This window comes from Oxyura jamaicensis, chromosome 1 (genome assembly GCF_011077185.1).
Source record: "Oxyura jamaicensis isolate SHBP4307 breed ruddy duck chromosome 1, BPBGC_Ojam_1.0, whole genome shotgun sequence".
Classification (NCBI taxonomy): domain Eukaryota; kingdom Metazoa; phylum Chordata; class Aves; order Anseriformes; family Anatidae; genus Oxyura; species Oxyura jamaicensis.
Window position 1 is genome coordinate 102214421 of NC_048893.1, and position 25770 is coordinate 102240190.

The 25770-nt window shown below is 36.1% G+C and overlaps 1 long non-coding RNA gene across 1 annotated transcript in view; it reads left to right on the forward strand.

Moving 5' to 3' along the window:
• The window catches only part of LOC118160596, a 179656-nt gene that overhangs the window by 42966 nt on the left and 110920 nt on the right, over positions 1-25770 (forward strand). The window contains exon 4 of the long non-coding RNA XR_004747591.1: positions 22016-22080. This is a non-coding gene — a long non-coding RNA (uncharacterized LOC118160596). The remainder of the gene's footprint in view (positions 1-22015; positions 22081-25770) is intronic.

Here is a 25770-nt window from a genome sequence, read left to right on the forward strand (position 1 = left end):
TTTTCTTTTTTCTTTTCTTTTCTTTTCTTTTCTTTTCTTTTCTTTTCTTTTCTTTTCTTTTCTTTTCTTTTCTTTTCTTTTCTTTTCTTTTCTTTTCTTTTCTTTTCTTTTCTCTTCTCTTCTCTTCTCTTCTCTTCTCTTCTCTTCTCTTCTCTTCTCTTCTCTTCTTTTCTTTTTTTTTCTTTTTTCTTTTCTTTTCTTTTCAGCTGGTGGCATCCTGTGTCTTCATGATCTATATGAAATATTAAAAGCTCTTAATAATTATTTTGGAAACAAAAAAAACTCTTCATATACCAGGAGAGCTCTTATAACTGTGGCATAAAAATTCATCGAGAAGTTTTTGGTACTCACACAGAGCCTCTCTGAAGCATTTAGAATTTTTAGCATTTTAAGACTATTCTAGCACATCAAGTTACTGGCAGACACAAAGCCCATTATAAGGAAGAGCCATTAAGAGTGAAAATTGGATTCACAGTTTTCACACAGGAAATCTGATTGCCAGTGTTATGCTTGAATGATACCATGTGATCCAACTAATCACTCACTGCTCAAGTTTCAAATACAGAGATCTATTCACAAACAAACTATAAACCAAAACATATTTGAGCCAGAATAAAATAAACCAGTGACTGTCTCCTTATTATGTTTCAGCCAAACCTCCTCTGGAACACCTGGTCTTGCCTCTCAGAGACACAATACTGGACTAGATAGCCTTAGGTTTCATCCTACATGACAGTTTCAGTTTTTACTGATATTTTGAAGTCTTGTCTGTCATAAAACTGTGTGCTTGTTTCTGTGCACAGAGCTGAGTTTCATACAGAATCAATACAGATGAAATTGTTTCTACTTGAATATTTAACAGACAGAAGAAAAACAAAAGCAGATTCTCAGCTAAGTATTGGGTTTTTCATGCCTCTGTACTCAGAATTGCACATCTCCAGGCTAGTGCAAAATGTACTGTAAAAGGCAGTATGGTTTTTAAGAGGCAATTTCATTCATGTGCTAGTACTTTTCACTATTGAAAATAATTTAATTCAGAGATATTACTCATAATGCCCAGAAGCAAATAATTGTTCTTGTGGTCTCTTTGTTTTAACCAATGAAAAAATATATGAATGTGTACATTTTGAGAGAGGCCTTAAATGAAACCATTTTTTAGAAGGGCTGTATGTTTTTCAGTTTGGGTTTGCAAGAACATGGAGGAGTTTAGTACAAGTAATAAGAAAAAGATTGCGTGTGTAACTCACGGTAATTAATTTGGCATTTTAGGACCCAAAAGGGTGTTTCTCTTCAGTTTATGTCAGTAACAGAAGCCCCCTGAACTTCCATTTACTTCATCAGTAGATCTTCATTTGTGGTGTTTTTAATTAACAAGTCCAAAATTCACTCTAATTTTCTCTTCTTATGTAGTAATAGCTACTAGTCATCTACACTAAATCCTGTGGGTGACTTGGATGACAAAGCTCTCTGAGGTTTTTATTTCTCCAGACTGGTTTTCTTCAGGGTGATAGTATCTACCTTTTCCCAGCAGGAAGTTATCATCAGGAATTCCCCCTTACTTCGATTGCACATTTTGTGCACTCTAGGTCAGCTGCTGCTCCCACACAGTTACAACAGCTTCAGTAATGGTAGATCAAGACTTTTCTATGCAAATTGCACCTTAGTATTGTCAGGAGCTGTCCCTGAAGACTGAAGGAGTTTACACTGCAGTTGTTGAGAGAGGTGATTAGAGAAGGAAAATCCTGCCTTCATTAGCGGGTCGGGACTGTGGTCCCAGCACTGTATATATTCATAAAGTCAGGATCCCCAGCTTTGTCTGCCTTTGAGTAACTCTGCCACCGAGCATTCTCTCTCTCTCTCTCTCTCTCTTTTTTTTTTTTTTTTTTTTTCCCCGTCCTTATAGGAAAATGTGGTGGTTTTTTTGACCTTTTTGAATGAAATACAAGCCTTGAACAATAATTTCTAGTGTCGGTGGAATACACAGTGTCTCTTTCTATGCTATGTCTGTAGACCTAGGAAAGTTTAACCGTATCATAGTCTCAAGCTAACTAACCAATTAAAATATTTTTAATACTTCATGTACAAAGTTCACATATTAAATTGCTAGCATATAGAGGCTCCAGTCTTGGAGCTAAATCCAGACAGAGAAAGCCCTTGTTTCCAGACAGGACAGATTTTGACCAATCTTCGTACAAGCACAAGAGGCCACTTGCAGGGTCACGATCTCAGCAAACTTGGCAACTCTTTTCTCCTGCCATCCATCTTGCAAAGTTTGATAATTTTCTTAATGCTCCAGCTGTTGGATGTGATTATGAAAGAGCTCTTGCTTTCATAATTTCTTTAATTTTGTAGCCTTAGTAGTTATAGATGACTTTTTCAAAGACTGATTATAACTTTAGAATTTTGCATATTTTAAAAGAGTTCATGAAAGCAAGAATATCCAAGACTCATAAATAAGAACCAGTCTTCTTCCTCGCATAAATCTCATAATTTTTACAGCATTCTTCTGATTGTTGCTGTAGGGAGGAGGAAGCCTGAAAAATACATTCATACCTAATTATTCTAAATTTGCACAATTTTACAGCAAGAATTGCAGGTGATTGTCTATTGTGCCTTTGTTCTTCATTCTACATTGTGTTGTTTTCATGAAGAAATTGCCAAATGAACCATAAATTTTCACTCACCTGAAGTAGACCATGTGAGTATTTCAGAAGAAACGTTTCACCAATATAATTCTGTAGAGCTCCAAATTTACTTTTAAAAATTGGTCAGGCATGTAAGAATAGGATAGTGTATGTAAAGTATTTATTTCTCAAATACCTCCAGACAGTAGTATGTCAGAAATTACAGGAGCTGTGAACTACAAGCCTCATCTTGGAACAGTGGAGCTGTTAACTATTGCGGCTTTGGCATTTTCTCAAAATGAATAACTGGATGAGATACTAACTTGCTTCATGTTTTACAGTATCTTAAAATCTGTCATACGTCCAAAGGCTTAGTTTTAAGTAGTTTTTCCTGGAACATTTAAGGGAAAATTAATCTGAATATACCAGCAGTAGTGTTCTGTAGTATGAACTGAATATCTTAATGAAGTTATTTTTACTACTGCATCTTTTATGTCTGAAGATATATTTGCTTAATTATCATAATATATAGCAAAAGTGAACAGCTGTTATACAGTTGTCTTAGTCATTCCTTAATAGCTTCATTTTTCTAACCCTCCTTGGGATGTTTATACACTATTGACAACTTTCATTTCTGATTCACCGGAATGCAACTAAGCAAATAATCAGAAAAAAAATGTCTGTAGGAAGGATGAGTAGGAAATGTTTCCTAAAAATGAGTTAAAATATTTTCCATCTTTTCTACAGCTGCTTTGAAGGAAACACTAGCAGCTATCATAGATTAAAATATGAATTGTCGAGTTTTGTGTGCCAGTTCTGCCTGAAGACAATATATTCTAAATTTTTGTATCCCGTTAATTCATGATGGTTTTAAAACAACAAAAAAGCTTTCTAGCAAACATATCTAATTCTTCTTGAATAGACACTACACTGTAAAAAATTACATTAAAGGGAAGTTACTTACATTACAAAGTGAAGCATATGAAAGCTAGGAAATGGCACATTTACAGGTCTAAATCTGTTCTGAAGATCTAACGTGGCAGAGGCCTGCTGTAAAATGATGGTACTTCAAAGCATACTCATAGGTATGTCTTGGTCTCCTTGAGAATCAGTGATTGTAATGTGTTTTTCCCACTTTTAAGAGTAAACACAAGAGAAGCCTCAGCTACTGCAAGGTTTTGTTGCCTGTACACTTAATGGTGTCTCATGGAGCAGATGAAAAACATTACATTGGAGCTTCTCTGGCTTCTGGATTGCTTGTTTGTGTTGCCTTACAAAATTCTGAATCCTGTTTGGGTTTTCTTTCCCCATTGTGATTCTCTGGTAAATGAGATCAGCTCTTAGGCTTGAGATTTGTCAGCCTGGCCTCACAGGATCTGTGGTGCAATTCCTGCTGTGCACTGCAAATGGACATCAAGATAAATTCCAAAATACCCATCTAGTAGAAAAGAGTTTATTCACATCAATGATGAGACCAGACTACAGCTCTGTGTTTTATTTTGTTTTGTTTTCCTTTGTTTTCTTTTGTGTGTGTATTTCTATTCAATAAGAAGCATAAGGTTTTTAAAACAGAAAAATACTTACAGCCAACATTTCACATTTATCTAATGATGTAATTCTTAGGGAGAAGTGGAAAATGGAGAATAGAGGCAGTAAGCAATATGCTATGAGGTATATAATACAAAGGACATAAACAGAGCATGTGCTTTGCTTCATAGTTCATTGCTGAGTTTTTGTTTGTTTTGTATGTTTGTTTGTAAAAAACAAACTCATCAGGTTTATTTTGTAATTGTTTTGTACACCTTTCTTTCTGAGCTCTTTTGGTTGTTCATAGATTCTTGGTATGTATGTATGTATGGACTTCTCGTATGTATGTAACATGGAATATGCAGAAGAAGAAAAACTTTTATAGAATGTATATGTGGGGAGAGTTTGGAGGGTGCCTTGGAGCATCCCTTCTCATTGCAGGGCACAGTTTCCTAGGACATGATTTGTTTGGAGGCTTTCAGTTTTTCTCCACAAACTGATATTTCTTCATGTCTGTCTGGGTTGTCTTGCTTTGGATCCTCTTCCTCAATTGAGACTCCAAATGTCTGTAGCAGATGCAAGTGTGCTAGATCAGTCCCACTGAATGTACAGATGCCAGACTTATTGGGAGTGACACTAAAATTAATAACTACACACTACAATTTAAAGGATAATATTATGCAAATATTCCTAAGCATGACACGTTAAAAGATAGTTACATTTTATACACATCCATTAATAATTTTTCTTGAATATCAAGTAAGTACTACTTCCCACCTGCCATCTCTCCCATATTTTCACTTGCCGTGATGGTTAGATGTCATAAACCTGTCATAATGCTGTGACTAGGCTTTTTGGTTCATAGAACCTTTGAACACTCTGCATTTATCTTGTGCTCAGCATCTTTTAAACTGATTGCATATTTCAAACTGTATCAAAAAGCCATTTTTTTATTTTTTATTTTTTTCTCCTATGGGGCAGATTCTGAATCGCTTTTGCAAATTTTCTAGCATAGAGCCTTGCTTTATTTTGCCTCTAACAGGTATATCAATAATAATTTTTAACAGGTTATGTTAGGTCCATCATGCACTCCTACTTCAGACTTGTATTTATGCATATTATGGTGTCACTCACTTCGGAAAGCTGGTGGCAAGTCTAGGCACTTAGGCTTTGATGGTGGTGGTATTTAGCTCACAAGCTACCTAAGCCACCATTTTAATAGCACTGTTAAATCATAACAGTGGATTTCTTCCTCCCTGGACTTTTATCAGCAACTTAGGTCAGACTCCCATAATCACTTCCAGTGCACTTTTAAAACTCTAGATCTACTCTTTCATATTAAGGGAAAAATAAAAATAAAAACAAAAATAACAAAACAAAACAAACAAAAAAACATCCACAACAGCTTAAAAAAGTGTAAAGAATACTTAGGCCACATCCTCTTGCCCCCATCCCTGTCTGTCTGAGACAAATACATACTTCCTGTTTGTTTTAGCTTATGAACATTTTCAATTCTTAACACCTGAATGTTAATGTTAGCATTTGACAGTTAAGTAAACAGACAAATTGCCAAAGTCTATAAGCACTCACAGCTCTTCTTGAATCTTAGTAGTATTTGAAATGTTAGTATTTTAATTTTCCGATCATGGCTGGCCATTAATGCCATTGTAGCTGTGCCCTTAAGTACTATGATTTCTTTTCCCCTATCCAAAATTAAAACAGCTTTTCTGAAGAAAGTATATGGCAGGTTGGTTTCTTCTTGCTGTTGGTTACATGGCATGGAGGCTTGGTAAAGTCGTTATAGGAAGCAGGTTGCTGAAAATTTGAAAACTTGTTCCTGTTATAATACCAGCCCTGCCTTTTTGGTGAGTAGTAACAGGAAAGTCATGATCTCTGTGAGTATTTCGTAGCTGCAAGGGATAGGAAAGGCATGTGAAGACCCATAAGTATAACACACTGCATCAAACAGTTCCCTCCTCTGCTGTCATCCTTCACAAGGTGGTAACACCTTTTCCAAATTTTACCAGTGAATGTACTTGTTCATGTGAGTAGTCCCTTTATTTTCATAAATTCAGTTTATTTTATTGTGAAATGCAGTGTATAATTCTTGATATTCTATTCACATACACAAAAACTGTAACTCTGGGCTACAATTCACATGCATTCACTTAGGTGAATCATATTAAAACAGTTATTGTCTAAAAGTACAAAATTGACAAAGGCATCAAATTGGGAAATCTACTTACAGGGAAAGTCAGAAGTATTACATACATACCTAATAAATTAACTAATAGACTTGACTATAAGTCTGTACCAATGATGCACATAACTGTAATGGCAACAGTGTGATTACCAACATCATAGTCAGGTATGTAAATATTTACAGTTTAAGTAGAATTAATATCCTTTTACAAAGTTGAAATGATTGGATTTTATCTCTAATCTGAACAAAATATGTATAATGAAACATAACATTTTCTGAAGTTTTTCTGTCCAAATTTATTTTAAATGTAACTTTAAAGTCCTCATTTCTCTAGCAGAGAAAGGATCACAAGCCACACTGGAAAATGAAAAAAAAATCTGAATAAATATTATTATATAATTATATACAACTTGGATTTATGTTAAAATAATGGAAATATACATGTGGAATATAGATAAAAGATTGTTGCTTATGATAAAATTTTATCATCTGATTCCTTGATTCAACAAAACCCAAACATTTTTGGTTATACGTCTGCTGAGGTTTTCATGTTTATACTCCAGTTAGGAAGAAGGACTCCTGAAGCGCTGATATCAGGAGAAGTGAAAAAATGATAGAAATCTTGACATCTAAGTACATTTGATGTTTTGAAGGGAACACATTGAAAAGGAGAAAGTGTTCAGATTAGACTAGCTTCCAACAGGAAAAGGTAAATAGGAAAGAGAAAGTGACTGGGTATAATCCAAATAAACCTGGTTGGTGATGAGAAGTTATGAAATACTGATGATAGAGATCATAGAATAATTTTTTCCACAGTCAGCATTTTAGCAGGAACAAGGAGATTAATTAAACTTTATATTAAAAGAAACAGTAGGTATCTATGTGGTTAAGTATTTGAATAGCAATTGAATATTCCTAAAAGTTGTACGATATTATCAGTATAATAGACTTGATTATACAGAGTAAAAGAATTCATGTTAACCATGCTGTCATTTAAATAGTACATCATAGATGTGCTCCTGGGAAATAAGTTCCCTCAAAGCAAAGAAATCCAAATTGTGAGAGAAGATAAAAATGAACAATGAAAATACTTTATTCCATGTAGGTTATTATACTGCTCTTATCATCATAATATCTGATTACTTTCCAGTGGTGCATTAAACTATGGGATTAGCATCTGCTGCTTAGCGCTCTGCTTTTGTATGGTGATTCTTGTTGGTTTGGGGGAGGAAAAATAGGGAAGCTGTGAAAACTTTCTTAAATGTTAACAAATTCTGCATGTGGAAATATAAAATAACAGAGGTTGAAGGAAAGAGCAGCAATAATGAAGATTGTATCCAGTTAGGTGAAAGAGAACAGATTTGCATGTGTTGGCTGACACTGCAGACTTCTGAAAGGCTACTAAACGGGGCTGCCATTTGATCCATGAATGTTGCTATCTATTTCAAGAGTAGTTCAGAAATGTCTAAGAGACTATTAAAAGACCTATAAAAAAGTCAGAATTTTTGGCTAGTGGACTTTAATCAACCTCATTTTTCATTTGGGAGGGAAAAAAGCTTCCAAAATCTTATAATCTTTATAATCTTCTGTAAGTTTGTTTCCAGAGCAGGAGGAGTTTGAGAGAGAGCCCTCCATTTGGTAAAGCACTGCTCTGTCCAGCGAGGAATTCTGGTAGCTGTGGAGCTGGCTACCTTGTGTTCTAGCGGTGCAGTGCTGAAGAGAGAAAACCTGCATGCACAGTATACTCAAAGTATTAAAGTAGTAACAGGAAATCCTGTTTGCTAAAAAAAGCTAAAAAATAAAGCAGTGTTCATTCAGTACATGGAAAAAGCTAGAAATTTAAAATGCATAAACCTGCAGAGGCCGAGGCAACTTGAAGACTACAAAGTAAAAAGAACAATTAAAGGCACTCTTCCCACCAAATATAAAGGGAAGTTTATGATATTTCAAAAAGATTTGCAATTCTCATGTACTTTTCCTAAAATTTTCTGGAGGTAGCTCCAAGTAAATTCTATTTTAAAATAAAGGTCTACTACTTTTAAGAGAGTATTGAGATGAATAAATAAATTTCTGAAAAAAAAAATCATACAAAATATGTATTTTTAAAATACCTATACACAGTATGTGTTAAAATATGGTCAACTAATTAAATGAATAATTCTTCACTGAAGATACCAGACTTTAAAATTTCTTGATAATTTTATTTAAATCCATATCTAACCTACTTAGTGATAACAGGATCTCTTTTGCATTGTTTTTATTTTGTGTTAGAGGTTATTCTGTAATTGTGACAATTGTTTTTCTCACATCCATTACACATTTCTAAGTTATGTCAAACAAGAAATGGAAATTTCATTTATTTACCTTTTTCTTTAACTGCAAACAGCATCACATTTGAAATTACATTATTCATCCCATCAAATGCTTTCATTCAAAAAGCAATGCAGGACTTGAACTTAGACACAGATATCTTATAAAAATTGGTCTGGATTTTTACCTAAATCATTTTATGCCAAATAATATTCTCACAAATCCTGGAAAGGCAAAGCAATGTATTTTGTTAGGAGACATTATTTACTACTTTGAGTGAAATAAGATATTTAAGAGTTAAAATAAATAATTTGTAACTTTTAGAGGTCAACTATTGATGGTCTAGCTTCACTCACAGTACAGGTGGACTGGTATTCACATCCAGAGACGTCATCAATAGATTGATACCTCTGTTGTTAAGCATCATATAAGAATATGACCTTCAGAAATTCAGTGTGAACTTGCCTGAAATTTGTATGGTTGCTACCTAAATATTTTGGGAAACTTCATGAATTGCACTGCACAACATAACATCAGGAGCAGAAGCTCCTTTATTGAAGAGATGAACCCTAATTTGCCACAACTTATTGATTATCCTTCATCTCCAGGAGAAGTAAGTATGTATTTTGTTGGTAGTGGTTTCTTACAGTAACATGGAGACAATACCACAAGTGAAAAAACAAGACTACTAAAGACTACTAAAGGGAGCCTACAGGAAATCAGGAGAGCTACTCTTTGTCAGGGAAAGTAGTGATAGCACAAAGGGTAATGGATTTAAACTAAAAATAAAAAAAAAATAATAAAAAAGTAGATTAGATATTAGGAAGAAATTTTACATGATTAGGGTGTTGAAGAACTGGAACGGGTTACCCAGAAACGTTGTTTAAGGTGAGATGGTGGGTCTTTGAGCAGCCTGACTTAGTGGGAGATGTCCTTACCCATGGAAGGGGGGAGAGGTGGGGGTTGGAACTAGATGATCTTTAAGGTCTCTTCCAATTCAAATCATTTTACGATTCTCTGATACAAATACTATATTCCTTAAAAAAAAAAAAAAAAAAAAAAGAGAGAAAAAAAAAAGTCTACTATGTTGCCGTATCATTTGAGAGCAAAGCAGTACTTCTGCTAATTTATTTGGATTGTTGGGGCATCCCAGGCTCTTTGTTAGGCATAGAGACACCCATGAACGTCCTGAACAAGAAAGATAGCTGATGCCATTGAAGACAGAAGGAATCTGAAAAACAGGAAAGTAGGTAAGGGGAATGATCAGGCACATTATATGGTTCCCCACATATAAATAGGAGGAGCCACTTGGCTATTTATTTGAAACTGCTACAAGTTGCCAGTAGGTATCAGCAGAAGATATTGATCTGAGGTGAAAGGTGACATATTGATGGATGTTTTAGTTCATATTAATGTTATATGCTACTATTTTGGTCATCTCTAAAGGCCTTGGTAAAGAATGTGCTCTAGTTCCAGTGCTCTAGTGTTTTATGTTTTCATAATTAAAAACAGCATCTGCTATAGGTGGCTTTGATTCTTAAGGTTCCTGTGCTCAAGAGACTTCTGCATGCTTGGTTATATTGTTATGAATAGTTCCCCTAATTTCAGTGAGAAGGCTAGTTGTAGTAAAGATGAATACAAGTAAAAGAATTTGCCTGATAAAGGCCTAGATACAGATCAGCTTCTCTCCCAGAATATGGAAATAACAGGTTCATCGCTGGACATACTGAACCAAGGACATGCTTACTGCATGCTTTGTGCCCATCATGACATTCTATAGTTTATTTTGTAAAAATTCATGCAGGAAATTGGCATTCTTTATGAAAGTTTCTCTTAAATTCCCTATCCCATGGCTGTTATTAATCCCCCGAGGACAGAATTAGATTCTGTTTGCAGAACTGCATTTTAACTAAAGGACTGTTTTCTACGTTTCATTCTGCTTCTCCCCTGCTTGATAGAAACTATCCGGAAATGCATTCCAGAAATCTGTTTGCTATGTTTCATGCTCTGCAAGTGTCGGTGACCATAGTGTTTTAGAAAAATACCTTTTCAGGAAGCAGATATCAAATATAGTCTGCTGAAGTTGTGCTGAATGAACCATCTGTTAACAAACGGAAAGTAACATATTTGTAGATGAAATGATTCGTACACTTAAATTACCTTTTAAAATTGAAGAAATATAAAAAAGAGGGCATGAGAATATCTTTAGAAGCATCTGTTTATGTACCTTGAAGCTGCCTACCCTTTGAATACACCTGGTTATGAATGTCTTGTGGCAGTGTAATAAACTGACCCTCTTCAACAACCTTATCTTTCTAGAAAGCAAACTAGACAGTACTTGCTACCTAGACTGCACATTTCTGCAGATACGCTACCTCTGAGCCACTGGAACAATTAATGCCTCCTAGTTATTAAGCCAGGATGTGCCCAGTACTGATCAAAATGCAGTACATCTATATTGGATCACTCTTGTTTAAAATAAAGGCCACTTTACATGTTGTTGTTTTAATAATGAATGTAAATTCCCATCTTCGATCCCAAGGAACTAGGCATTATACAAATTTAGAGTAAAATCACTTTAATGTCCTTAAGTCCATAATGGCTATGTAAACATCTGCAAGTATAGGGCACCATCTGATGGGCATATGACTTGCCCATCTGCAAGTATAGAATTCCAGGAAGATGTTGAAACAAGATTGAAGTACACTTGTCACAATTCTTAAATAACAAATAAAGGTTTTCTGCTTATTACTAGGGAAGATAAAAACACCTTCTAGGTACATGACCCTTGTCGGTCCTCTGAAATCTCTTTGGTGCTGTTCAGGCATACAATAAAAAGAATTTCAGACTAGTAAGTAATGGAATATGCTCTGTGTTTTTTGTCATTGTTGATTTTTTTTTCAGTCGTTCAGTATATTTCAAACTCTCCAATAGTCATTCTGCACTTATTTGTAGTCTGTTACCCTTTGTCCAAGGCGGCAGCTTTGGCTGTCAAGTGTGAACTAAAACCATCTCTTAAGCTCAAGTGTGTTTTCAGCTACTCTACGGTAATGCTGGCTGTGATGCAGCTCCTGTCTCCCCATCAAGAAAGCAGTGTGATGTTAACAAAATTCACCGTGTTATTTATTCCCTGGGGCAGCAGATGTATGTAATATCATGAAACTCAATGAGCTGTGATGTCACAAATCATATGAATTCATGAGTCATTACTAAATTGGTGGACTGCTGAATTTGTGTATTAAGTACACACAATGTTTGATATTTATTCTCTATAAATCACTTCAGGAGTTTTTGAAAAAAAATGTTCTTAATTGATTTACCAAATCAAAACTTTGGTGTAATAATTGCCTCTCTTTTAGCAAAATTTTAATTAGAAATATTTTCTCAAATACTGAACTTCTGATAAAGATGAACACTTGTCAAGTAACCAAGGACCTCATAGCAAAGAAACTCAACTGATTTCATGAAAGCTCATGTTATTGCTGAGTGCCCTGTGCCAATGAATTTCACATAATGTGGAACTGTAATCTGATGATGAGTTTGAGTTACACATGCTCTACATGTCCTGAAAAGCAAGCGATAAGTACCAATGCTCTAATTGGAATGTGAATTTCCCATTTTTCCTGTGAGTTATTGTTTACAAACAACATGATCTCTCTTTTATCGTGACACCAGAAGACAATAGTGTACCTTTTTTGTTTGTTTAACTTTGTCAGAAAATGCTGATTCATTGAAAACAAAGCTGCCTGCATTTGAACAATTCTCAATTGGAAAAAAAAATATATTGGAAAAGTGCGTTGCAAAAGATAGTGCCTAGACATTTTCAATGACTAAAGTCCCTTAAGCCCCCCCCTTTTTCTTTTTTTTTTTTTTTTTTAAATAAGTATTCAGACCTGTAACCTACTTTAATGTATAAATAGTTCCCCTCCCGGCAATCCAATAACCTGTAAATTATACATGTATAGTGGAAGCAGGAGTTAAGATCCAGAGTCTCTCGCCTGCCTTTGATCACTCATAGCCTGCTCAATCTTCCGAGAAGGCTCCATGCCTTTGATCTCTTCTGCCTCCATCTCTGTGTTGTTCAGGTTATCTGAGGATGTTTATTGTTTTGAAATACAGGTTTTACTCACAAAATTATGCCAATTCAAACTAAAAAAATTGGACAGTGTAGCCATTTGTACTAAAAACATCAAAGAAGTAAAAAATCTAGGATGAATATTTAAAACATTTTAATATATAAACCGTTAATTGCTCCAATAATAATAATAATAATAAAATCTAGATTGGAGGGTTTGTGCAATATGAAGTGAGATTATTTTGCTGCCTCTAAAATTTGCAGTAGGGAAATAGAAAACTGAGATATAAAAAACCTGTTTCCTGTCCAGTTTTAATCAGTTTTGCTTCAAAACTAATTGATCCTTTAGTCTGCTGAATCAAAAACACGTCTTACATTGGGCTATAAGGCACATGCTCTTTGTTTTCAATTTAGAGTTATGGCCTACCCAGATTTTTTGGCTAACAGAACTCAACCTGCTAAGAATGTAACCCAGAGAAGTGCATGCACAGGCCTCATATTTTTGTAATTACCAAAAAGATGTGTGGTGTTTTTGTGCACGTTTTGTGCACCTACCTGCAGGTGATGGTTTGGAAAATACTGTCCAGATTTGTAAGAATATAATTATCTAAAGATGTATGTAACTTCCTTCCTGAAATAATTAAGAATGTTTCAAAAATACTTATTTTCAGTTTTTGCCTGAGAACACTACTCTGCGCCATTTTGAGGTGTGATGCCATATTCAGTTATAGCAGGTAGAGTGATGGATGACACATAACACATGCTCTACTGAAGACAACTTTTGGCTCAAGGCAGCTAAACGATATGCTTCTTTTAAATAACATTGCATAAGATTTCATTTTAAGTTCTTGAGCAACCAGGATTCATACAGGGTTGTATAGGAAAAGTATGTGCGAGTAACATAAAAACTGTTTATCATTCATTAAGAACTCAATGGTATGAAGAATGTCCTTGCAGCATCTTTATTTTCCTGGGCTATATACAGGTCAGGAATGAGTCCTAGGAAAATAAGTGGCCCTGGAGGACCCTTGCTACACAATCTGGTGTACAGTTGGGAACAGGAAGGCATCTATGCTTTCCCCTGAGTTATGTTTGTGTGCTCCCATATCCATGAGAACTTTTCATTTTGAAGCTCGGGACAGAATTGCTGTTGTGAAGATGTTCCCTGGTTATGTTTGCATACAACTCAGCTAAGCGCTGCAGCAATATTTGAAGGGGAACATGGGCATGGGAATTACACTGGGAGAGGTCTAGGCATTAAGTATGCTGCTAAATCAGAAATTAGTAAAACATATTCTGTCTGTGCTTGCCCTTGTCTTGAAAAGGTGTTAGTGAAAGATGTCAACATCGTTTTATTAATCAGAAGTAGAAGGGATGTAAATAATTATTTGGTGTTTACACACATTGCTACCTAGTTCTCTTTCCTCCCCCTCCAGTGACATTTTCCAGGAAGTAGATCAAGGTAACTTCAGATTTTTGTTTTCAGAGGTAGTGGTCAAGATGATGGATACTGCATAGGCAGTATTTAGAAATTATCTAATTCAAGCTATTACTTAAGATTCAATGCAGAGTAGTTAACACTGAGCAATGTCAGATATTCCATCATGTATTAAGGATAGATTTATGAAAAAAAGCTAAGTTTGGTATCTTTGGCTCTAGAACTGGAAAAACACCTAACTGCCATGCTGCTTATGCTTTTGAAAGAGTGATGCACTACAACTTTTTATATTTGGGAAATAAATGTGTGTCAGAATTTTTATCTGATGAATAGTGATGATAATGCTTGTCTGTATTTGCATTTAGGCCTGCAAGAGACCAATGAGGTAAAGAGCACATAAGAAGAGTTTTTATATGTCTAGGCTTTGGTGTATGTGAGGGAACTGAATGCTTCACCTCTTGATTTGAACTTTTTAAATTTTTATGGAATACCAGTGGTGAAATAAACAGGAGATGAAGCAAGTATGTTGAAGGAAATGTGAATGACAGCCCTCTTCCTATCCTTACATTTGGTTTGGTGTTTTATACCACCACAGCATTTTTACCTGTCTGAGGTACTGTCTTGTTTGCGGAGAAAATGCCACATCTTTTTGTGCCTGAATGATCACCCCTAAGGACCTAAGTTTCTTAGAAAAGGGGAATAGAGATAGAGTCTGCTTTTTGCTTCACTGTGAGCTCATGTCAGCCCCAGCCCTCCTCTGGCACTACAGCCATGCTGCTTATTCTACCACAATTGCACTTCACCATGAACAACAGAAGGGCTGCTCCCATCTGCAATGTTTGATTTTTTCATACTGCAAACTAGTAGTTGGAAAATGCTCATTTGAATTTTTAGTAGCTGTCTCAATTTGTTATGTTTGCATCCTTTTCTCTTTATGAATATCTGCACTTTTAAGGAAATAGCTGGTCTTAAAGTCTGTGAAAAATGCTTTTCTTGCATGAATTACATTTGATGTCCATTACTCGTTTTTTTGCTATCAGTTTTAAAATATTTTCTGTAGTAGCAAAGCAGAAAGAAGGTTGTGAAGTTCAGGTGTCCAGCCAGAGTTAACGAGACAAGATAATTTATAAATTTATAAGTAAATAGGCTGTAGATAATGCAGTGACAAGTTTAGAGGAGAAGAAACTTAATAAAAGCAAGAATGTTGATGAAAATTTCAGGAACAGGAAAAAATTAGTTAAATTTATCATGAATGACATGTCTGGCTTTTATCATGGAGCATCTTGCTTAAGTCTCTTAATTTGGTGGTGTTAACCTTAAGGCAGAAAAAATAGGAAGGCACAGTGCCATTTGAAAATAACATGAAAGTAGCAAGCAGATGATAAATTTTAATTTGCATGCATTTTGCAAATAATTTTTATCACCTCTATATACTAGAACCTTTGAGAGTATACTCTGAAAAACAAGACCGTTTTATTGTGAAGTGTTATGCCATGCAATACAGTATATTAAAGTTAGCCAGAAACATGTAATATATCCAGTACTTGCATTTCCTCTTTGCTTTGTGTGTTTTCAACTTTTAACTTGTAGAAATTGTAGTTATATTTGTTCATAAATACAAAACTAGCAAATACACAAAAGAGTAGACATTGCCTTCCTCAGTTGTTCCCGCTCTTTTCTCTCTGAGAGGGCTGATATGTTTCTTTCCTGATCTCTCCTCTGCTTTTCTCTCATTCAGGGTGCCATTGCTCAGAGAAGGCTCCATTTTTTTTTCTGTTTCAATTAGTTTACAAACTGCCTGCTGAGCTAGGAAGGCTGGGGTACTCAGTACAGACTCAGAAACCCTCAGATGTCTCTTTGCCTTCCCCTTCCATCCTTCAGGGCAGTGTCAGAACCAGTCCCCTCTCCTCTGGTGGAGAGGTCCATTGCCACCTCCCTCCACCTGGCTGCCTGGCCTGCTCCAGCTGCAGGTGAACGAGGCCAGATGCTCTGGCAGATGCATCTTTTTGGTTCCTTTTGCGTCATCCTTGTATAGGTTCATAGGCAAAGCACTCTGAGATCCATCTACATCTGTAATTGTTGCTGGGCACATATGCAAGTTATTTTTTCAGCAGGATTTTAACATCCTGCTTTTGAATGTTGGTGAGGCGAGTGCTCCACTGTGGGGACTAGCCACATTCTGAAATGTGGCATTTTTTGACATGGAAAAGTAAAAGTGACTGTGCAGAATTTGATGCCTGTCGCTCCTCAAAAGCTGCTGCTCAATTTTACCTAGCTCAGACTGTGTATTTTTTGTGGCAATAATACTGTCAAACGCCCTTCAAAGATCTGAAAGTCAGGCTGTTCCCTTGTTCTTTCATATACCACCACATAATAATAATACCAAATTTGAACAGAATATACATTCATTGTAGTTCAGGTGGAGATTTCTACTCAGTTTTAATGGAACCACTATTGTCACCTTGGATCAAAATACCATACAGGTTCAGAGGTTACACCCTCATCAGTGGCTCATTTGAAGACAACAATGTATTTTGGCTTAAATGTTTTTATGGCTGATGGAAAAATGTGAGATGGAGGGAGCTGAGCTTGATTCCCCCATGCCCTGTTAGAAGAAAAAATAATAATAATTAAAAAAAATCTGTTTTGATTTGTTGACTCAAATAAGTAGGAAAACTATCAAAGTGATAAAAAGTGGGATCCCAAGTTGTTTTTGCTACATAGTTGTTAATTAAAGACAGATGAATTGATTTTCTGAGTTTTATGAGCCTGCAGAAAAGCATTTAGTTTTAAATAATCTGAAAGCTCATTTAATCTGGAAGACCTTTGTGGGAGAACCCACCAGGTCTCATTTTCATAGCTGAGGCATCACACCGTGCGGATGCTGCTCATGGCCCCTGGAAGTTAGGGCCACCTTTGTGCTCCCAGCTGTGGGACCACAGTGGCAAGGAGCCAGGGCGAGGAGCAGCATTTTCAGCTGCTGTTGGTGCCCAGGCAGCCTCCTGCAGCTGACAAGGAAAAGCATCATTTCTGGATTCAAAACTACGCAGGCACCATTTCAGTCAGAAAGGCCATTTGAGAGAGTTTATGCCATGTCACAGTATCGAGGGCTTTCCTACTGCTGCTAGCCCTCAAAAAGCTCAAGATCTGGAAAAGAGAGGAACTCAAGCCTGGGTTGATTTTCTGACACAAGCCCCTCCGCTGACAGGCAGCTCCCGTCCTTCAAATGGAGCGGGCCCTGCTCAGGAGTGCCAATCTGACCTGGCAGGAGGAGCAGGTCATCTCCCACTCTCTTGTGTCCTCTGCCTCCATCCTGCCTGCACTGTGGTGGCACCCTGGGGGCTGCTCCCGGTCCCCTCAACTGGGCCCACCTCACCCTTCTCCACACAGAGACTGCCCTGGGTGTGCAATCCTTATCCCTGCCATGCCAGCCCTCCCCAAAACCCCATCCAGCCAGGGGTGCAGGCAGCCCCAATGGCCCTTCGGTCTGTGAGGACAGCACAGCCAATGTGGCCACCTTGCTGTGCCTCAAGGCCCCTTTCTCACACTTCCATCCTTCTGTAATGAGCCTTTGATCTCCTCCAGATAAACAGTGAAACTGGAAAGAACAGCAAAAGTAAACATGACAGCAGCAGAGCTGGGTGGCTGCTGCTCGTGGTGTCCCCAGGAATGATTTTTCCTGTCTTCCTGCCGCAGTTTCCAGCCTGTTGTCTTCCACTTTGTTTACCATTCCTTAATTTCTAGCCATAAGCTCTTTTGCATGCACCCTCCTCTTCACAGCGCATTTGTGCAACTGTCTGCAGATGCTAATAGGTAGAGAGACTCCTCCCATGTCTCTGTTTTTATTAAATATGGAGATCAGAGAAATTACCACATTTTTAACATCTATTTTATGGTAGCTATTAAGCTTTTTGGTGTAGAAACACCAAGCAGATTTTTGTTCATTTGTTCACAACACAGTCCCATAGATAAATTTTTCTGTGTAAGCTTTTTAGGTGCTGGTAGCATGTGTATCCATTGCTCAGTATTTTGCATGGTATTTTCATTTGGAAGTGACATTTTGTGTGACATTTTACTTTAGAACAATAGATGGGCAAAACTGAAATTTCAAGTCTGAAGCACAGGAGTTATGTCTATTACTTAGTCTATTTAATAAGTTGTATCTTTTATAAATTCTTGTCTGATTTTGTCTTTTCAAGAAATCTGGTTTTGAATGTATTTTGAAAACAGGAGGGTGCTGATGGGTCTCAAATACACTGGTTTACAAACTTGCAGAGCAGCTGTCCTACTCAATAGTGACGATAAGAAGGCTCAGATGAAGGGGTTTGTGCTGCTGGAAACACAACCAGCTTTCTCAGGAGGCTGCTTTGAGGAAGATTGCAGCAATATTGCATCCCCACTGTTACTGGGTATTGCTGCACACATGTATAATTTGTGCTAGATAAAATCAGGAGGTAATAAAGGGAGGTAGAAAGAAGAGATGAGAGATCTGTCATGTACTACTTTTTTTTTTTTTTTTTTTTTTTTTTTTTTTTTTTTCCCTGGAGGAGAAAAAATGTCCCAGGGATGCTGCATGCATTAACTCAGGGAGGAAAAACGAGTGCTGCTTTAAATCAGAAAACTTGCACTGAACTAAGTCCTTTAGTTTGGGAACCATTTCAGTATGTTATGAAGGAAAGTTGCAGACTAGGCATGTTTACTAGACCTTTAATTGCTACATTTAGTAGAAAGGCGCCTTTTTTTTTTTTTTTTTTTTCCCTCCTTTCCCTCCCCTTTTTAATGACAGAGTTTGCTGTGCAAATGAAGCAGGCTTTGCGAGAATCAGATTCACTTTGGACGACTCTTCACATTCCTAGTCATCATTACATTAGGCAGCACAATCCCATCTCTGGTTGATGGGCAGCAAAAGTGGGCAGCCTGCCAGGTAGACGTTTCCATGGCTCCCAACCCCCAAAGGTGATGCGTTTTTCAGCTAATTCAATGAAGAGTGGGCTGAACTTTGGGTCTAAACTAGACAATAGCTGCCTTCGCAGTATCAGCAGAATGGTTTATGGGAATGCACTCCACATTTGGCAGAGAATCATGTGACCTTACGGCTGAGATTTTGTGATGGTGCCAACGGAGACTTGGAAAGAAGCACCCGTTCTGACTTTTTTCCTCCTTTCTTACATGGCTCAGAAAATGGTGGATCTTAATACTTGACTTTAGCCAGACTCAGCAAGCAATTGAGCTTTGAAGCACAACTTTGCCTTTATTCTGGCTTTTTTGGCACACCACCAGGAGGCTGTCCCTTTCGCGCCTGATAAATTCTGCTTCTTATCTCCAAATAGAAAAAAGAAAGAAAGAAATATAAGCAGAATATTTAGACTTCATAACTGCATTTTCAAACTACGTGTTGTATTTTTTTATTGCTGATCTGTAGTTCAGAACAGCCCTCCTGAGTATCTGAAGGATAAGTTTTTTTTTTTTTTTTTTTTTCCTTTTTTTTTTTTTCCTCCTGTTTAATGAACAGGCGTTTGAACTGGGCAAACGGGGCGACAGCATTGAACATGAGATCATTGCAGCGTAGTGTAGCAAACTGGCACCCTGCCTTTTCACCCCTTTGCTTCGGCAGATTTGTGCAATCCCCATTTATAAAACCAGCACAGGGGCGAGGTGAATTTTCTGGTCTCTCCCCACCTCCCGTACCGTGCAGGCGGTGGCGGCAAGGATTGGTGCAGCTTTTGCGCAGTGCTTTGTGCCTGGAATTCTGAGAAGAGCAAGAGAGAAGACAGGCATCCTGGTCTTCTTCCGAGAAATAACAGGAGCCCTCAGAAGAAGAAACAAATCTGAGTTTGTCCTACATACAAGAGTGCAGAAAAAAAAAAAAAAAGTGGCTCTCCTGCTTCCAAAAAAAAAAATCTGGCATGTTACACTGCAGAGACATCAGGATGTGTTAGAGCTTCTTAAAGCAGTGTAGCAAAATGAGCCCAGGAGATTGATTCTTTTAGTAAAAAGGAAAGAGAAGGAAGGATTTTTTTGTTTGTTTGTTTGTTTTGCTATTGCTTATATAGCAATATTTGGCACTGGGTGAAAACGTACCTTTCATAACAGGTATAGCTTCTTTTCCTTTTTTCCTTTTTTTCGTTCCATTGAAACGTTGTTGAAACTGAGTCCTTGTGTATTAATTTTAACATAGTCAGCTGTTCACACTTTTTTAAACTAACTTTTTTGGGGTGTGTTTGAGCTAATACTGCTAAAAATAGAACGTAAACAAAAAATCAAGGATCTGTAGAAATGAGTGGCTAGGCACATTTTGTCTTAGCGAAGCACTGGAGTTATGCAAAGACCTTAATGTCGCATTTATTCAGTGTAAGCTTTGGTTATTGCTATGAAAGTTGTAGGCATTTAGATCTGGTTGCTAAGGAAAGTAAATTCTTTTTTTATACTGTGACTCATGCTTTCAGTTTCTAAAGAGAGAAAGAAAAAAAAATGTGCTAACCGGTAGGAAAGTATCGCTCTTGTAACCAGTGTATTAAAGTTATTATGGAGTTAACTCATATACGAGTTTCTTACAATTTGTATCTAAATCCATTACAAAGAAATCAGTGTAATAAGCACTGGAATAAAAGGCACATTATTGGGACATTCATGAAGTAAGCCTGGCTTGCAGCTAGTAACAGTGACTATTTTAAGATGTTCGGTAAAGCAGCACTTGTCCAGGAATAGCTGAAAACAGTATTTAAGATATCCATTCAGAGTGTTTGTGATAAGTGCATGCAAAGTTAAAGGAAGTTTTGAGCATATGACGCATTAGTAGTAGATCCTGTTTCTTAGAACATTTGTCTGTCTTTTGTAACGTATTACTAAGCAGTTAGAGCAGTCTGTACCAAAATTCAATTTGACTGACATATTTTAAAAAGCTCAGCCAAATCAATGTTGTATGCATCTTGTATTACTTATTTATATTTTCCTTGTCTTATAAATTTTTGTTAAAAATACAGAAGTCCTCGGCTAGAAATTACTTTTAAACTTAGTGTCTTTTGCATCAAAAACTCATATATTTATCAAAATATTTGTGATAGATACTTGCCTAATAAAAAGCTCTATACATATATTTTGGTTTTGCAAAATAGAATTGTTTTAATGTGTTTCACTTTTTATACATTACTGATTAGACAGCAACTCCTAAGATTATATGCTAATTTTGCTACCTTATATTTTTGTTGTTCTGCAATGAATTCTGGGAAACTACGGAATGAAGATCTTATGTATATGACACATATAATTCCATTCATCCATTTTGCACAAGAAAGTGTTTCTTAGATTTCTGGTGATACTTCCGTCCCCAGTATTTCTGTTGGAATAGTTATGTATGTCATTAGTACCTATGTTTGTTGAGGAACTAGTGCTTGCATTTGCTTAAAAGAACTTTTTAAATTTTTATATCTGATCATATAAAACACATTTATTTCCTTCAAGTTTTGCAGGCATTTCTGGATTTAAGCATTTTAGCCTTTCCCAGTATTTTTATGCAGTTGCGTAGCAAACTACCCAATATATTCACCATTTGATAAACACTATTTTTGTTCAGCATTCTTCTTTACTTCGGGAATTCCTAATAGAAGTAAAGTATTTGTGAGGTGCGATTTGATTAGGAAATGCTAAATGAAGTAGTCCTTTTGCCAAATTGTGTGTGTTCACAGCATGTCTTCCCATGGCTTTGAGAGGGGCATCAGCAGTGTGTCAGTTTTATATATTAAAAGCATAATTACTAATTTTGTGTAGGTTTCATGTTGTTCTGGAAACAGTTTACATAGAACACACATATCAAAATCTTTCTCTTTCATTTGTTTTAGTGAAAGAAAAAAATTCAAATGAAAAAGGAAACTGAAGATGTTAATTAAACCAGAATTCAGCGAAGGTAATACAGGGATCTTAAATATATATATATATATTTTGTTGTTGTTAAAAAATAAAGTTCATGGAAAGAACATGAAGCAGATTACCTTTAAAATACTTTATTTCCTTAAGAGAGACTACAAATGTCATTTCATATATATATATTAAACTTTTGCTATGATTACTTTCTGTTGGGAATAGTTTGGGTAGCCTTTATACTTATTGCTTCCATTAAGCTTTAGAATGGATTGAAAGATCAATAAACACTTTGTTCTTTTGTTATGCCTTGTAAATATGTGTTACAGATATATATACTACTGTATTTGTATGACATATATATTTACATGACATGTGTATCTACTAGTAGATAACTATACTAAACCAATCTTTGTGAAATGTGGAATACCTCTTCTATTTACAAAAAAAAAAAATCTGAGAAGCACTTTATAGCACTTATTAGAATCATTCAGTAAATTATATATGCAGTCTGAATACTTATTTTTGATACTAAGATAAATATTCTAGTTTGAGCTTTGTCTTACATATTCTCTCAAGTTAACACTTGATAATAATAGTAATTATACAATAATAAATAATAATAATAAATAATTATGAAAATATCATTCCTTCTGAAACCTGAAGTGTTGTATATGAAGTGAAAGTTAGTTTAAAACATACTGATATAGAATTAAAAATAGTTGACATTATTTTTAAAATGCAAAAGGATACATTGGAGCATGCAGGATTTTAATCAACTAAATAAAAAATAAAAAATAAAAAGGGGCATTTAGTAATGTTCAGCTGTCATTAATGAACTAGAAATACATGTTACAGTCTGCAAGAAAATTTAGCATTGGCCTGATTTAAAAACTTTATTATTGGCAGTGCTTATTCTCTTAAAAGGAGTTTTATCCAACTAACAATGACAGAATTAGGCCTTCAGTGGGAGCTAACGGAAGGCAGGCATTAAAATCTTACTCAGATACAGATTTCAGTAAGCTGTTAAAATTATGAGACCTTACTACCTTTCTGTAGAACCTCTTTTTAAAAATTTACCAACTTTTTATGCCTGTATTTTACAAATGCTTTTGTGGCTATATTGTTAGAAGTTACCCTGCTATGTTTTAAGATACAGTTTTTATAAATTATTTTCTTTAAAATATGTGCTATAAAACTGCATCTGTGTCTCACCTTTTTAAACTACTGATTATTGCTTCAGAATCTGTGTTGAGTCTGTTGCATATGACATCCTACATTTAGGGTCTGATAATTTGTGTTGTACTGCTTACCCATCATAAGAAGAAAGTATTTGTTGTAGAAGTTAACACTGAAGATTTGCAAGATTGCTTTTCTACTTGCAATTTTATTGGGGAATAACACTGATGGGAGGATTAGTAAATAAAATATACAAATTGACTTTATGCTTTGATTAATAGGCATTGTTTAATCAACAAGTTATCGTCAAGCAGTACTTAGATACTCCGTAACATGAAAAAATAGCTAAGAAGTCTTTATAATGTTGTATGAGAGCTGCATGCCAGCGTGCCTCATTGCTTTTCAGATTTAGTGGGGTGATTTTTGTTTTAAGTTGCAGTACGTGATGTGGTCTCAGACACAAAGGACAAACCTATATTGTTCACTTTTATGCCATGTCCGATTTTGGATTCTGGTCTTGCATGCTGTGTGCATACTACAGTCAGATTCAAGTTGTTGGGATTTGAGAGTACATGAGTGCTCAAAAGGACATTAACTCCTGCTGAAGACAAAACAATGTTGCACAGTCAATCTGTAAAAAAGTGTTTTATTCCTTTTTCAAAAAACAAACTAGTGACAAATGTTTGGCTTGTTCGGTGCATCCACCATTTATGCAGTTAAGTTTTAAAGTAGCCTTCATTAGGATTAACTGTAATATTTTTACTCTTAAATACTCATCCTTATACTTGTTTCCTATGTTTGTTTGTTTAAAGTCTTCTGTGACTCACTTTAAAAGGAAAATGCTAATCAGCAATGCCAATTGGCATAAACCCGTAGATCCGATCTTGTGTTGAAACGTACTGCACAAGCTCGCTTCTATGGGTCTGTGTCAGTATGGTGATCTGGCAAAAGTTTATGTAGCACGCACTTCAGTGGTATTTGACAACAAGCCCAAGTGAGCATTTCAAACAAAATCGTATATTGTTTTTGGAATGCTTCTCTTGTCTATTGCTTTATCTTCCAACATAAGTAATTTGTTCTGTTATCTGGTGCTTTAAGCAACCTTTGGCTTAATATCTTACTAAAATTTACAAAGAAATTTGAGGAAAATGTAAGGTTTTCAGTGAGGGAGAGTAGGATACACCATTTGCTAGCTTTAATAAATATATCATTATAAGGTATTACACTCAAAAAAAAAAAAAAAGAGAGAGACTTAAATTTACATTTTATTTTTATATTAGAATAAAGCCAAATGGTCATTCTTATCCAGAAACCTAGTTGCATCAGTCCTATCAGATATATATGCATATATATACATATCAACCACACACATTATATCTTTATACATATGTAAACATGAATGAAGATAATTTTTACCTCTGCAGTAGAAAAATCTAAGAATATGCCTTATCATCTAAAAAGTGGGGAATAACTTCAGACTATTTCAACAGTTGAAAGCCTACCCCCATGGGAAATATGTAGGCCTGTGGCTCCTGTCACATTTCAAAGAAATGCTGAAGAAGTGAAGAAGACTTTATGGTCACCGTCGGAAGCTGTGTGCATCCGGGTTGAGGTAGTAGGTTGTATGGTTTAGAGTTACACCCTGGGAGTTAACTGTACAACCTTCTAGCTTTCCTTGGAGCACACTCGAGCCATCGAGGAATTCATCATCACTTTAATCTGATCAGGGAAAGTATGCAAAAAGGTATTGTGTCATGGCTGTACATAATAATCACTCTGAGGCTTTATTGATGTTGAAATAGTCCTGATTACCTGATTACTTCATTTACATCCTGTTACGAACAATACTAACGTTCTCTTAATGGACTGTGACTATGTACTGCAGACACTTAAGAAAGACCGATGATGATTTTAACAAGAAAGCTTTAAAATTTCATTTTGATTTATAAATTCATAAAAATACTGAGTAATGCTTTATTCTTTCTCCATAGATATAGGTTGTCTTACATAGTTGATTATATATTTTTTTATATTCAGATGCACATTATTTTTAAAGGAAAAAGAACAAAGCTTTCTGTCCTTATAGCACTTTCCAAAAAATATTACATGCTGCTGCTTGGGTAGCAAGGGACAGTATCACAAGTCAGTCTCGATCTTCCTTGGGTTTATGACATTCTTTTTTTGTGCATACACAACTCAGTGTTACATAGACACTGCAGCCCCGCCTATGTTTCACTGTTGTGTGATTCATATGCCACTCACCCTGATCTCATCCTGGAGTCTCAGCATCCATGGCCTGACACAGCTTGTCAGCCTACCTAAGTCCTGACCCCTAGCTCTCTCATTATTTTTGGCCCCGATAGACATTCTGACTCATCTTTTGAGTTCTCCTAACTAGGAGGACTTTGAGAAGGCGTGTTCCCTGCGCGAGTTACCCCAAAGTGATGGGCACCACTCTGGAGAGGCACAAAACACACGGCTTCCTTCTCTGCCAGCCCTGGGCACCCACCCCGTGGGGTGGTGGGGTGCATCTCTGGGTGGCCTCACCTCCTCCTGG